The following is a 12,800-nucleotide window of genomic DNA, read 5'->3' as shown; positions in this document are numbered from 1 at the left end:
AGGCACACAAGAGAGATTGCTTCAGCATTGAGAAATATGGCCAAGGCTTCGAAATTACACTTTGATTCATAAAATCTAGCCAGTGGTTTAAATCAATAGTATTTAAAGCAGTCATGTGAGTTTTTAACTACAGCACTCTAATATTTATGAGCCCCTCTTTCAGAGTATTCAGTCGAAACTAAACTCCCCCCCCCCGCAATTCCATGCACCTCCTTTACCCTCCTTTAGATAAAAACATTAATTTCTGAGGTTTTGTGTGGTACGGGGCTCATGCCTTAACTAGGAGTTCAAGCTAATGCTCGATTTCTTCCTCAAATGACAATTTAAATATAATGCAAAAAAAAAAAAAAAAAAAGACCTGTATCCCCGATACTGTAACTACCTTAACTGTTTGAGTATATAGAAATGAGTATGTTTTATGAGTTAACAATGAATCATAGAAGGCAATTTATGAAGAACGGGAATGATTCTGTCTAGCTGCCTTCAGGGATCAGAAATTCAAATTAAACTTCTGGCAGACATTTAAAGAATGCTAGCATACAAAACTGAATTTAAACACACACACACAGTTAACACTCTTTAGTTGAGTTTCAAGGGGAAGTCATGAATTAAAAAAAAAAGAATTGGTTGATACACTGCTGACTGATACCAACTGGGTGTGGCCCACCCCAGGTGCACACAAACCTGCGAACATGGCAGCCGGACAGCTGTGCTGGGGCCATTGGGACACGGCTGCTGGTGTGGGCCTGCTGCTACCTTCCTACCAGCCACTGGGGAGAGGTCCTCTGCACCAATAAGTGCTGTGAAAAGCCCATCCAGTGCTGTGTAAATTCTGCCTGATACAGTTTTCTTTTACTTCCAAATGGCTTTATATCATCTGAACGCTAGAAGAGTATTAAAATAATATGGCTTATTTTTCTCCTCCATCCTCAACAGGGAGAGGTAGGTAAGGGGAAGGGGAAGAAAAAAATCTAAAAAGCAAACAAACAAATAAAAACACCCATAGAAACAATACTGATTTCTAATCTAGGACACAATTGGAGGAATTGGGTGGGAGGGGAGATGACACAATATAAATACTGAAAATAACATGTTATCCTTTCTTTTTCTTTCTCTTTAGTTTACACGCACGTTAATAACTCCAAGGAAATGCTGCCAGGTATAAACACACATAGATTTTTGGACCTCAGCGTTTCTCATAATTGCTATGTGTACAAATAATGCAAATGAGAAGATAAAAACATTTTAAATACTGCTATATTTCCATTTCTCTGGATTAAGAATTTAGAAACTACTTTTCATCTCTGGTTATTCACCTCGTGGATGTCCCAAGAAACTTAAGTCCCTTCTAGACCTCGGGCTGCGTTTTAATGATAACTGACCAGGTAAGGCAGTGTCACTTGGTTCATCAAGTAAGAGCAAAATGAATTAAATTAGAATGCTCCAGAACATCAAAACAAAACCAAAGAAAATGGCTACACACACACACACACCTATGTCAAATTTGATAGGATCACGTGGAAGCAAGCCTGTATAAAAGAAAATAAACAGCAAGCCCCCCCCCCCCCGATGAAAGACAACAGTTTTCATAATTAATAACCGAATGGATACAACTGATATATCGGCAAACAAAAAAGTTAGGAAGCTTCTATCTGTTCCCCATGGTGTTTAGAAAGAAGAAGAAGAAACACACACACAGACACACAAAAACCCAAAAAGCCACAGATACCATGTAAAGTAGGAAAGAAAATACATTTCTGACATAATATTTCAGTCTTCAAAAAATAAAAAAAAAGCATGCTATTCACGTGGAAAGTATAATTCTGTTCCATTATAGAATTCTGTTTTTTTGTATAACTCTTTTAGGCTTCGCTATTTTGCCACAATACTGTACAAAGCATTAAGGCAGGTAATGGTTATTATATTAATGCAAAATCATCTAAGTAGTCAGTCATTAGCATAACTGTTCTCTCAGTAACAATACAACCACCTATTAAAATTTTAGAGAAAAAAAAAGACCTCTTTAAAATGCAATTAGCGTTTCATTTTTTATCATTTTGTTTATTACATTCTATCAAGAAAGGCTATCCTTCCTTCAGGAAGAATTGTATGGCCAAGACTTGCCTGCCAATCAGGAGTTATTTCAGGTTATCAAGCCTAATAAGCAATCCTGGCAACGCTCTCTGAGCTCTTCTTTTGTCTCTAAATTGTAAAAAGTGGCATAAATTCATATTTGTTTACAGCACGGGCATCTGTGGGACCTCCACTGCTCTCCTCTCACATTTCCCCCCCACACACAAGGTTACTCCACTAGGCGCCAGCGTAACTGTTTTAGCTCTAATATCAGCTTCATTTGCATAAAAATGTAAAGTTTACACAAATTAAAGCGCTTCTCCCATTAGTGACTGTTAAATACAGGAAACAGTGGAAGCTACACGTGAAAATAATCATCCAATAAGCCCTGATCTTTTCAACCTAGCAACTATTATTATTATTATTATTATTATCTAGAAAAATGCCCCCTCTTCCTTCCTCAGTCTCTCTCTCGGAGGAGGGATGGAAAAAACTTAGTGCACGTGGATCAAACCTGCTCTGACAGTTTATATGAACAACAACAACAAAAATCGTCTTTTAAGTACTGTACAGAAGAGGAGGGGAGAATTATTCCAAGAAGGTACCTCAGAATAGACTCTACCCACAGATCTTTAGCTCTTGAAGAGAAAAAGAAGAGGCCTTGGCTACATAAGCTCCCTTACATTGAAGCATTATTCAAAAATAGTGAAAGGGAAGGCAACTGTATCCATCCTCTTTGACACACACAGATGATTAGAATAAGGAAAGACAACTTGGAGATGCAGCTGGAGATCAACGGATACTGTTAAATGAAGAAAAGTTAAATGTTGATCTTTTGCCCATCGAACATTTTTCTAAGACTAAGAATTAAATGGACAGCTCTTCATGCTTTAACCAGCACAGAAAATATCACAGGATGCTTAACTACGAAAAAATATACATCATATACATATAATTAATATATATACATATATATTTTACTATTTACTGAGATACAGGGGGGGATTTTAGTTGGATTTAAACATGCAGGTAGGCCAAAATTAGATCATTCCAACATTTTTAAGGCCTGACTGAGGGTGCAATCACCCTTTCTTTCCCCTTTTTTTCAGAATTATAACTTCTGTTTCTCAAATTATGTAGTTTCTCCTGCCTATTTCCAACACCTTTACCTTATCTATCACAGTTAAGCTAAGGGGTGCAAATTAGATTCTAATGGGAAAGCATCAGTTGCTTCTTTGACAATCTCACCATTCACTGATTTATTTCTAATGGAGACAAAGCCCAACCCAAAGCTCCCTATGTGATAAAGGCCAAAACATGTTCAAAAATGCCCAGTAAAATCAAGGCTAATGGGAAAGCCATGAAGACCCACACGCATGAAGTGGTGTGACAATTAGAGTAATTGTACAAAAAGCCATCTTCAGGACAAAGTAAAAGAAATTAAGCTGCCACAACAGTAACAAGTTAGATGAAAAAAATCAAAATTTAATGTATTCTCCCCTGTGTCATCTTGTTTTGTCAAGACATCAAATAGAATTGGGAAGTACAAAATAACAAGCCCTTGAGAAATCACAGAAGCCGACCTTTTTGATGTTGTTGATTTACCTTGTTCTCAGTTATTTGAACAATGATGTTTCAGATTTAAGGGCCTGATAAAGCTTAAAAATTAAAACATGATACTAAGGTATCCCAAAAAAGTGCACCCTCACATTTAGCCAGCAACTTCATTGATTCGTTGCTTTCAACCGGATTTGAAAAGGAGGCACAGTGCATGTATTCAATATTTATTTCTCTCATTCTAAATTAATTTCTCTTCAAACAGCTGTCAGGTAGGAAGAAAGACTCAGAGATTATTCCAACAGTCCTCAAGTAGAGGCCCAGTTCAGGTCTCTCCAGATAGTTCAAGTTCCCAGCATCTGTAGAAGACTGCTTAGCTAAGAGGTAGCTGAGTTTTCTCTTTTTAAAAAAGAGTAAATAAAACTGAATTTAGAATGCCATTTTTGAGGAGGGGGAAAAAAAAAAAAGTACTGCACACTTTGAAATGACTGAAACCAATGTCCAGAAATCTCATGCTATTGCCAAGAACAGAAATCTTTCATCAAAACCAAACCAAATTCATGTCTGTCCCCAAACCCAGCCATGCAGGTATACACGAAGCTATAGTCTTTCTCTGCCCCCGGAGAGCTACAGCTTACCAGCAACATAACTCCTAGTCTTTTACGAAATCTTACGTACAAAGATATATAAAATCAATATATCACACGATAGCTTTCTCAATTTTTATGTGTAGATGGCTGCTTCTACTAGAGCATACATATGAACCAAAAAATGCAGCAGTAAAAAAACACATCTGTTTAAAAGACACTGAAAGTAAATAACCTAGTATTTACAAGCACTAGTAGAATTTGTAAGATCTGGACTAGTTAATAACTATTAAATGACTGTAACTCCTTGTCATCAAATTCATATGCATTTTAACACGTAACACACACACCAGACACTATGTATTTATTTACTCCAACCTTCTCTGGTCAACTGTTGCTGCCTCATCCCTCGCTAATAAATCACAAAGAAGTACCTGCAGTGGACTCGCATTATTCTATTTGCCAAACTCCTAAGAGGATAGTTTTAAGTTTCCCCTTTGTGGTGTTCATCTACAACTAAGCCACAGAGTAAAATAAATTTCTTCAATCTCCTTTTCTTGGCCAAATTTTATTCACATTTTAGTTCAAGCTAAGAAGCTCGTCACACTACCGTCTCCTGATTGTCTCAGTAAAACCCTGTAACACCAGCACACTTCTGCCCCCTTACTCAGCTGAGATAAATCTGAAATTACATTGCTTTTAATTAATCTGGATTTTAATTTCACTGTATCTTGCAATTGTGTGGAGGTTGGCTGAAAAGTTTGCAGAACTGGTCAGCGTCATGAAAGAGTTTATCTTTCAAGTGACAGCTCCTGTCAACTTGCAAATACAAGGCAGTGACGGTGAGGGTTTTGTTTTTACAGTACATTTGACTGTAAACAGACAAACAAACAAAATTCAGGCCAACCACTCCTATCACAAGCTTTCCGATAATTTATGGTTTACCAACTGAGCAAGGTTACGCAACACTGCATGCCTTTAGATGCATTACTTCAGCTAGTTGAGATTTAATTAAGATCACAGCCTCTAAAATCCCTGTCAAATGAAAATTCAGAGAAGACAATACACTATATAGCCTCTTGCAGAATGTTTCCATTCCGTCCTCTGGAAAAATATGAGTTAATCCGCGTTTCTATGGCTGCAGACAAAAGTTCACTAATTTTGTTTTCTTTTGACACTTAGGTTGTTTTCTATTGTATGTCATGAGATCATTCCCTTCCAGGGAGGGAAGAAAAAAATCGAGAGTGAAACACGTTGCAGAAACTGCCCTTGACATTATTATCCGACATTAGCATAGCTTAGCTATGATGTCATCACATCTTCATATAATCAGCCCATGCTTAGGAGAGTTTCATTTAATGAAATATGTTTATTTAAAAACACAACACAAATGGGAAGCCTACCTTTCTTGAATTACTCAGATTAAAGAATTGACATGTTATGCTCCTCATTTCCTTAACTGACCAACTTGTTAACAAATGAGCTGCACATATGGGTAGAAAAGAAAGTTCTGGAGGCAAATAAGAGAGCATAAAGCCCATTACTTTCATACTATAAGCAGTCCCTAGGGTAAAAAATATATATATATTGTTAATAGATTTCTTCTTACAGATTGCTCTCTCTTCTTTTAAAGAAAAAATTTATGATCATGTGGTCCTTTACCTAGTCCAACGTATTTTTATTTGCATCAGCTGAATATCTGGTTGCTTATCTCATGCCTTAGAAATGACAGGTGCTCACAGTCTTACTCTTGACAGGCCACTACACAAATAACTGTCTTGCCTGAAAGGGCTAATGCAGTACTAATGAACAATAAATCAACTTTGATTATCAAGTGTCAGCCCAATCCGTTTTCAGTTCAGCTCTATCACATCCTAGAGTAAGTCAGCCAGTGTCTCTGGGTAGGCAGTCTGTATTTTGGTTTCATTTTTACACACTTTCCACTGAAATGTGTCAGGCAGCTACAAAGAATCACGTAAATAGAAGTAGACCTTTTTTCAATGTAAGCGAAGGGCATCAATTAGGAGAATGTGCTTCAGCCTTCATTCGGTTTACTTAGTGACGAGTCTTAATATTCGAGAAAGCTTTGTATTCTTTTAAACAACAATAACAGCAACAGATCCTAACCTAGAATCTTAATGTGATCCTGTTTAAGGTTTCTGACAATGACATGCTAGCCTGAACACTTTACCACATAAACCAGCTCTGACCGAGCATTCCTCTTGGAAAATCTATTACAAACAAATGGAAAAAAAAAAAAAAGGCATTAAAAAGGCCGCCTCTAAAATAAAAACTTCACTCGATTTGAAGTTAAAAAAAAATGGCTTCTTTAACACTGACTTCCTAATAAAATAAATGCAACTTATTTTTTTCTTAAGCAGATTAGTCACTGATAGTATGAGTCACATTTCCTGTTATTAGGCTTAATTTTTCCCCCAAACGTGTCACTTTCAGAGTGTTGGAATCTATGGAAATTAGGTGATTTGCATTTTTAAATTGGCTTGATTAGAACATTTGGTCTGTGTGGACAAGAGTATAAAATTATTAGATATTTTACTCCGAACCGGCAGGCCCTGAAGGAGTTAATCCCAAAGAGGAAAGAGTCTATATGTACTTTGCTCTAAAACTTTACCACCCACTTCCTAAAGGTCCCCTCCTTCCCATCACGACACTTGGGCGGGGGGAACCAAGAAAGTCTCGTTTCCACTGACCGTCTTTCAGGCAGTTCTGACAGTTGAGGTAGCTACATTCAAAGCCGGTTCGGATGGGAGCACCCCCTGACAATTCCTCAGTCTGCTGCGCGTCCTAACCCAAAGCCCACTCACTACTTAATTAACCAGCAAAGTAATACAAGACAGCTGAGACGTCCAAACCTGCCTGAGTGTCCCTCCGCCAGCCTGCCCTTTTCTGTGTGCGGCTTTATTCGTCCCCCTCCCCCCCCCCCGTGACTGTGTGTGAACTCCTTGAATTTGAACAGCTAAGCTGAAAATAGCCTAGACAGATATAGAAACAAACTATCAGCAGCAAAGAAACATCCACACGGGTTACACTGAGATGGAAGGCTCCTTGTATATGTCACACGCTCTGAAAGTGACATAAATCACACCCCAGAAACGTCCCCCGAATGGAGTGATGGCGAGGGCTTTACCAAAGTGGCTGCCTGAAGGCCAGAACGGCAGAAAACCAGTAGCAAACGAAAAAAAAAAAAAAAAAAAAGAGCGAGCGAGCGAGAGCGCGAGAGCAAAACACAAGCAGGACTTCCTTCAACTCTCAACTACACCCCACCCATGAACATTTTAAAAAAGGGAGAGCAAGAGAGAAACGGGGGGGGGGGGGAAATCTCTCTCTTCCAGGACCCACAGGCCTGGAGCTGCTTCTTCCCACCCCTCCGCTCCCTCCCCCCGCCTCCACTTCCAGAGCGCAACTCCCACCCAAGTTGATAAACAGCGATGGTTATTATTATTTTTTTTTTTTTCCAAAAGACTCAACTTAGAAACCCTCGGGCGCTCCTGCCTTCCCCAGCGAGGCCCCAGGAAGCTGGCACCGCGGAGCCCGGGGAAGGAGAGCAGAACGGCAAAGATCAATCACAGGGACCAACCTGACACTCTCCATGTAGCCGCCAGGCGCGCGGAGCCGGCTCAGGGCGCCCGCGCGGGCCGGGCGTGGGGTCCGGCGGCCTCGGCGTGCAGGCGGACTGCACGCGCGCAGGGGCGCTCCGGCTCGCGGGCTGACAAGACGCGCCGCGCCGCGCCCACCCGCCCCGCCCTGCTCCACCAATCACAACCCGCCTCTAAACACCCCGCGCCGCGCCGCGCCCCACACAATGGGCTCCGCGGCCCGCGCCCCGCGCCCCCCGGCCCCCCTCCGCGCGGCAGGTGAAATCACGCTCTGCTGAAACCCGGCTTTTGTTTCGGGAGCAACTCCGCTTAATTGCTGTTAACCCTTTGACCCGCCTCCGGCTGACGTCTGGGAAGCCGGGCGCGGCGCGCATCTCTCCCTCCGGCCGGGGCTGCCGGGTCGGGGCTTTTTGGTGGGGTGGCTGTGTTTGTTTCCTCTTGGAAACTGACAAAGAGTTGTCCCGGCCTTTCAGAGCAACCCGAGCGGCAACGCAGGGGAACCGGCGCGTCCGGCGCACACCCCGACTGCTCGGAGCAACTGTTTAGAATCGGAAGGGGATGCGGGGCTCAAAGGCAGCGCAGGAGAACTTCCTCGAAAACGGCCTTTGCGGGAGAACTTTCGCTTCACGTCCCTGGTTTAACCCAGCCTTGGCCTCTTTTATTTCCCCCCTTTTCTTTCCAAGAGCCGGGTTCGCCGGAGTGTGCTTGTGCGCACAGAGGAAAACGAACCCGACACGGGGGTTGAAATAAATAACAACCAACGTACCTCGTTGCTGAACCAAGCTCCTTGCCCTCTAGAACGACAGCTGCTGAAGCAAGCATCTGCCACTCTTTCGCTAAGAAATAATTCTCTAAATTCCGTTCTTATTTATACAACAACATCAACACAGGCTACTCTCCATGAGCACTTGAAGATGACCTCTATTAGTCACTGCTCCTTAATGCTGTTTAAAGCTGAGTACAGTGTGAGGAAAAAAAAAAAGTCACCAATAGTGTAAACTTGGTGGGCTCAACTGGCCCGATTTCGGTGCCAGGTTAATTTAGTCATTTTCGGCAGCTCTAGAATCACTTCTCTAATTTACCCTTGTTCAATTTAGGGGAAAACTTTTTGGCCTATACTTACAAAACAAACAAACAAAACTCTAACTTTTAAATTATTTTTCTTAAAAATATTCGAGGAAAGGTAGTCGTGACATTAATGATTACGTATTTTCCCTCAATTAAAAAAAAAAAAAAGGCCACAAATCCTACTCCACTAATTTCGGTTTTACTTGAAAGTATTTTTCCATTTGAGGTGTTAACGCAGGTTACTACAAACCAGAAAGCATATTGATAGTATTTCCGATCAAGCAAATGCCTGAATTTCAATCAGGTCAGCTCGGGAGCAGACAATTCCCCCATTAATCCGCCAGCAAAAGAGACAAAAGCGCCAGTTGACTGTCAACTTATGATCAGATGTTAAATGGGTGCAGCACTGATCGAGCTCCACCCTAAAGTGTTTTTGTGTCAGAAAACAAATTTATTAATGGAAGTTTTTCAGGTCACAAAAATGTGACCCCACCCTCTCATGAATATTCAACAGAGAACCAAGGCATTCTTTTTTGGGGAGAGGGGCCTTAAATCTGCCAGTGTACCATGAATCAGTAGAGTTCTGACTCTTAAAGAGACAAGGCCCTCCTTCCGTAGGGGCTGGCAGGGCCCCAAAGACAGGAAATAAAAATATAGGAAGTTCTCTCCAACCAAGGCACAGGGAGAGAGGAGAAATGTTCATTTCAAAAATCCACATTTTTTTCAAAGGTGTTAAAATTCATTAGAGATTTAACGTCTGTGAACAACATCAGGGTGCCCTTTAAAGAAGCAATTCTTTTTTTTTTTTTTTTAAAGACCATTTCTTTCAGAGGCATCCATAAAACTCAAGCATGCTTTTACAAGTTGGCCCACCTCCTTTGCAGGTCTCCGTTTGTAAGCGAATTGTCTCTGGGAGCATCCAAACAAGCAAACAACAAACATTACAGAAGCTTGTGACCCAGCTGTGGAGTCCAGCCTCACACAAAATAATTAGAGAGTGATGCAATGCGGTGCTTACACAAATACTAAATTGCATGGTGGTGGCGTTAAGCACCATGAGACCACAGAGCAGGGGGAGATGAGTGGATCAGGAGAGGTCTGGGAAGGCCCCTTGGGGAGGTGGTGTTTCCAGGACTGATGGTTTGGATGAGGGGGGAGGGGACAAAGTAGCTTAGCAAAAGCAGAGGCCACCTGGAGCCCTTCCCACCCTCTCTCCAAACATGACATGGTGACTCAGAGGCTACTTCTAGGCAAGGAAATGTACCATCAGAGATAAACCTGGATAAGTTTTATAGGCCCAGGCCATTTTGGTTAACGCTCCCAACGCATTTCGGTTATTTGGCCCAGGCTCAGTCCCTAGCCAGGGAACCAGATCCTACAGGCCGCAACTAAGAGTTCCCATGCCGTGACGAAGATCCCGCGTGCCTCGACTAAGACCTGGCGCAGACAAATAAATATTTTGAAAACAAAAAACTTAAAAAAAAAAAAAGATCCCTTTCCATGTGGTCCCTGTCTACCTGCCCTGTGTCTGGGATTCAGTGAGAACTGGAACTTTTCAATGGCTGGAATCCAATATAAATGTTACAAGGTGCAGTGATTTAGAAGACTAGTCAATGCCATTTGTTCTATGAGTGCCAGGTCATTTTGGAAAGGCTGGGTCAGAAAGGCCAAAAAATAAATAAAATAAAAATAAAAGCAGCAGCATTTGGACGTTTGGATTGCGGGAGCTTTAGAAAAATCTGGATTGAGGGGCAGGCTTATTTAGAATGGGTTACTCAGCCACAGGGGTTCATTTAGTTGTCACAATGTGAACAGAAATTGCAATCCCCATTTTACAGAGGAGGGAGCTGAAGTTCAGAAAGGCAAAGTGATTTTTTTTTTTCTTTTCCCTGTCTAAGAATCAAACACACCCAGCTCCACGGGCCACAAGGGGAAGCAAGACACTGAATAGTTCCAGAAAAAGAGAGGCCATGATAATATAAAATGAATACCTGGGGGGGGGGGGAAGGGCTAATGTTGAAGGAAGAGTGAAGGAAATGCTAAATACCCTACTGAAAAATATTTTTGATGCCCACATCCTAACACCCACAACAGATACAGCCCTTGTTCAAACACCACATATTAAGAAACCTGTCAGTTGCTAAATGAGTCCATTGTGCAGCTGGCTGTGTACTTAAGAACAGATTACTATGATCCCACACCAAACTCTAACCACCAAATAACACACCTGGGACTCAAATCATGTATTTTATTTGGTTCTGCTGAGCCCTAGCCTTGAACGCAGAAGCAAGTGAAAGGTTTTACTGCCCATTCAGAGCTGAGAATGTAGATAAGATGTATTCAACGCAGAGTCAGAAGGAGCATCTTGTCGGGACGTTATTCCCACACTTTGATGGATGGCACGGCCAAGGAGGAGACACCAGCCACGGTGCTGGGCCCACGTGGTCCTCAGCTCCAGCCGGAGCTGCTTGGCAATCACGAGAAAAAGGACATGTAAATGGGCACTGGCTCACGTATTTCTAAGCAACACTGAGAGCGAGACACCTCCCCAGGTAAAGTCAGTTATCTCTACCAAGGGATGAACAGTTTGATGGGTTGAAAAAAATCAACTTGCTTATGAGGGTCAAAATCTTTTTCTTGTTTTCTTTTTTTCTTTTTTTTTTTGGCCGTGCTGTGCGGCCTGCAGGATCTTAGTTCCCCGACCAGGGATTGGACGTGTGCCCCCTGCGGTGGAAGCGTGGAGTCCTGACCACTGGACCTCCAGGGAATCTCAAGGGGCCAAAATCTTAATTCAATTCCCCATCTTCTTCTAAACAGCCCTTCCTTGAACACTTATTTCCTTTCTTTTTAACCATTCGTTTCGTGGAGTACCCAGAACATATTCTGAAACGACAACTTAAAGAGATTCAACCAACTGACCCTGTTGCTAGAGGAGAACACACTGAAAGAGCAGGACTACAGAATTTAGGCCCCTCACCCCAGAAGTGGGCTTGATGACCTGCCCAGGGAAGCGAGTCTCTCCAGAAGGAGCCCTGCTTTAGTTATTTCTCATGTCTCCAAAGACCGCCAACCAGCAGCCAATTAGAGAGACTAAACTGCAACAGACATGCCCGATTCCGGACATTTGGGCACTTGTCTCCAAGGACCTGCCGTTCCTTCTTGATTTAAGTGGGGCTTTTACTTAAAAATATAAATTAATACATCATCCATCTACAGGGAGCTAAGGCAGTTAGCTCCAGATTGCTATTGTTTATGTCACTGTTATGTCTGTAGACAATGAAGGCAATTATGTTGCTTTTCTCTTGCTGCCGCTCAGCCAATGGAAAAGACTGCAAGTTCTCACTCTTGCGAAGGAGTTTACATTTCTTCCCGTGACACCCTCCAAACTGTCATCAGCATCTTCATGTGATGCAACCTTTTATAATGCGATTGCTCCTGGTTAATTTTCTAGATACACACTGTGACATGTCAACATTCAGGTGACTTAGGAATATGATGGGTACATAAACTATGGAAAACATGTACCACCCTCTCCAAAAAAAAAAAAAAAAAAAGTCCCTCACTCGAAATGTAAAGATATTCATAGAATGTCACCGGTAAACAAAATCATGTCTGGGAAAGAAAAATGGCCAACATCCATTCCAAACTCTGCATCTGATTGACAGTAACAAATTACTCTCTCTGATTTATGCTCAAACTATAATCTCGTTTTAACATAATGTACAATGTATAACTGGACCGCTTCTACCGTAAGGTTAGAACAGATTACACCGAGGTGCACAAAAGCCTCAGAAAGGGACATGTTTTAGGGCAGCAGGTCGTTTCCCAAAGAGCTCTTCCCTCCAGGTATCAGGAAGAAAGTATCACTATCACCATTAAGCACGAGGCCTTATTCCCC

At 41.9% G+C, this 12,800-nt stretch overlaps 1 protein-coding gene across 9 annotated transcripts in view; it reads right to left on the bottom strand.

Annotated features, from left to right (window-relative positions):
* FOXP1 (forkhead box P1) overlaps positions 1 to 12,800 on the bottom strand; it is a 502,464-nt gene that overhangs the window by 99,945 nt on the left and 389,719 nt on the right. Inside the window, exon 1 of one of the 9 annotated variants that reach the window (XM_033424888.2) lies at positions 7,816 to 7,964. The exons of the other annotated variants lie outside the window; for them this stretch is intronic. The gene's annotated coding sequence lies outside the window, so the exon portion shown is untranslated. Of the gene's footprint in view, positions 1 to 7,815; positions 7,965 to 12,800 lie in introns of those variants that run through there. 9 annotated transcript variants of the gene reach the window in all.

Source organism: Orcinus orca, chromosome 10 (genome assembly GCF_937001465.1).
Source record: "Orcinus orca chromosome 10, mOrcOrc1.1, whole genome shotgun sequence".
Taxonomy (NCBI): domain Eukaryota; kingdom Metazoa; phylum Chordata; class Mammalia; order Artiodactyla; family Delphinidae; genus Orcinus; species Orcinus orca.
This window is presented reverse-complemented; position numbering and strand designations above follow the sequence as displayed.